Here is a 3,119-nt window from a genome sequence, read left to right as displayed (position 1 = left end):
CTTAAAACTCTAAAAGCCTAAGAAGTATTTCTGTCATTCTCTTAGAAGCAGAGTAATAACGCTTTGCTGACTAACCATGCTGTATAATTTAAAGATTGTTAGTGTATATTTGCCAAACTGGAACAAGTGCACAATAACTGAGTCCTTACACAACAGTTTTAAAGAAACAAATACACTTTTAGGGCCAGCAAGATGCCTCAGTCATTAGAAGTGATTGCCTCACAAGCTTGTCCACTTGAATTAGGTCCTCAGAACCACATAAAGATGGATCAGGAGCAGGTGACATAAAGTTGTTCTCTGAAGTCCACATTTGTGAAGTGATACACACATGCATGCACACACACATTATTATTGTTATTATTATTATTATTATTATTATTAACAAAATACTTTTTCTTGTACCTGAAAACATTATAAGATCACATGCTTTTATCAACTAATCTCCTTATGAATACATAATTTTAACTATGAAGAGCATCATACATGATAACAGAGGTAACCAAGCTGGGAAACTGACACTCATTTATTCTTACCATCCCCAGCCTTCTTGTCTCAGTAACATAGGCTGGGTTAGTGATACTTAAACTGAAGTAAACTATATAAATACGCTTCATAATACTGACAAATATTAAAAACTTAGTAGATCCCTATTACCTACAGAATAACTATAAGCCTTGATTTGATACCAAGAATTCACGTAGAAGCTGTGAAATTGTAGGAAAGTTTCTTAATATTCCTGTGTTTCATTTATCCATCAGTAGCAAACTGGAAATAGTAGTAATAGCTATATCACAAGGTTAGTGAAAGGAATAGATGGACTGATATATGCAAAGGACACGGAACAGTATCCAATATTCCCTAAGTCCCGTTAGCAACTCACCAGCTCCTTCTATAATAAACTCACCAGAGATGTGACATTTTACCTTCCACTGCTTCCATCTCAAAAAATCCAAACCAATAATGTTGGCTAAGTCACTCTTTTGAAATTATCTCCTATTTTCTTACCTTAGAGCTTTTTTTTTTTACATTGAATGGAAAATATTTGCTGAGAGCTATTGCATGCCATGCATTTTGACAAATGGTGCATAGATCACCTTCTTTAAGGATCATAAGATATTCAGACGGCAGCTACCATTGCCTTTGTGTTTTTCAGAGTAAGGTAACTAATTAATGCTTGAGAAGGATAAGAAAGTTTACTAGAATTACAATGGTTAGTAAATCCAGAAGTAACACAGTGAAGTCCAGGCATAATATGGCTCTGGGTACTCCCTGCAACCTACTGTAACACCCTCGCTATGATTCTACCCATTGGCTTTTCAGCTTCTGCAACAGGGTTCATTCTATGAACTCACATGGGTTCCAAAGAACTCTCAGACCCTAATCTATCCTTAGAAAAACCCCTATACCTGCTCCTCCCAGCTCTTGGAGTTCTTGAGTAATGAATTCTCAGAGCAAAGTATGATCTACTAGAAAGACTTTAATCAATTAATCTTTTAATATCCTGGAATATAGACTATTTTTTTAAATTATGAAAGGTTTGACTTTATCTTATACCAAGCTGGTTTGTATCTCCCATTTTATCTTCTGATACGCTTTAAAGTCAGGGGCCAATATCATGTTTCTTTTATGTCCTACATAGTACTGGCAACAAAGCAGGTATTTAATTTTAAAGTCATTTTTGCTTTAGCCTTCCATACCAATAAATTGGTCAAGGTGACCATGGCTCCATACTTAACAGCAGGTCAGCAGACATAATAAAATTAAGGTTTTATTTTTCCATCTTTCCTTGATTATTCAATTATTACATAAGTCATTTCTGTATTTCTCTTCTTTAGATACTAGCATTTCCTTTAGATTCTGTGGTACCATATTTTGAAAAAAGGTTCCTTATATCTTCATCTTTGGAAATAGATTTAAAATAAAAAAGTAGAGTCATTGTACAAAAGGGATATATTTGAAAAATATGCCACAATTTCATTTTTAAGAAGAAAAAAGACACAGATGAGGAATCACAAATCTTTAGTGAAATTCAAACAGAAATCAATTAGACTGAACTACCACCACTGCACTGGAGTGTGTGGGATAATCAGAAGTAAGAGCTAGCCCAGGTGTTGTTTACTCTTTCTATCTAAACTGAATGTCCTTAGGCTAAAGACAAAAAACTAATTTAGCAAATGGTATGTACTAGTTGGTAAGCTTCCTCCATAGCATCATTGGTTAGTAGTGCAGAAAACCATGTCTGTGTCTTGTAGAACTGAGCAAGTAAGTTAATATATGCTGGATAATGGGGTCTGGGGTTCTCAGTTAGGAAAGTGAGCTATAAATATGGAGAAAGTGAAAGGTAGAATAGAATCTGTTGTATTGAATGGGAAGTAAAGATATGAATAAAACTTTATGCTTTCTAATGTTTGTCTCTGATTATCAAACCATATATGAAAGAAAAACTGAATTTATGTATTTATGTGTATGTTTATGCACTTAGCAGTAACAAGAGGCACATTCAGAGCTGAAATCTTGGGTTGTTTTTTTTTTTTTTTCAACTACATTTCCACTGAAAATGCATGCTTGGAAAATAGCTGATTCCATGCTATAATAGGGAAAACACAGGAGGTACTGAGAATATTTTAGCAAAGAAAGGCTTATCTAAAAATGGTAGCATGTCAAAAAGGCATGGAGACTACCTTATGGGGGCTGTCACGGGACAAACATTTAAAGAGTTGAGAATCAAAATCTATAGTGACATTAAAGTACTGAATAAGAAACTGATGAAAGGAAGAGAAGCCAAGACAGAGAAAGATAGCAGAAAATCAGAAACCAAGAAAGGGAAGAGAACAGAAAGGAAAGAACAAAACAGAGTACTGGGTCCCCAATGAAGGAGTTAGAGAAAGGACTGATGGAGCTGAAGGGATTGCAACCCCATAGGAAGAACAGCAATATCAACCAACCAGACCCCCCAGAGCTTCCAGGGACTAAACCACCAACCAAAGAGTACACGTGGAGGGACCCATGGCCCCAACCACATATGTAGCAGAGGATGGCCTTGGGGATATCAATGGTCCTGTGAAGGCTTGATGCCAGGAGAATGCCAGGGCAGGGGGATGGGAGTGGGTGGGTGGGGG

This window comes from Mastomys coucha, chromosome X (genome assembly GCF_008632895.1).
Source record: "Mastomys coucha isolate ucsf_1 chromosome X, UCSF_Mcou_1, whole genome shotgun sequence".
Taxonomy (NCBI): domain Eukaryota; kingdom Metazoa; phylum Chordata; class Mammalia; order Rodentia; family Muridae; genus Mastomys; species Mastomys coucha.
The sequence above is the reverse complement of the archived record's forward strand: the minus strand, read 5'-3'. Positions refer to the sequence as shown.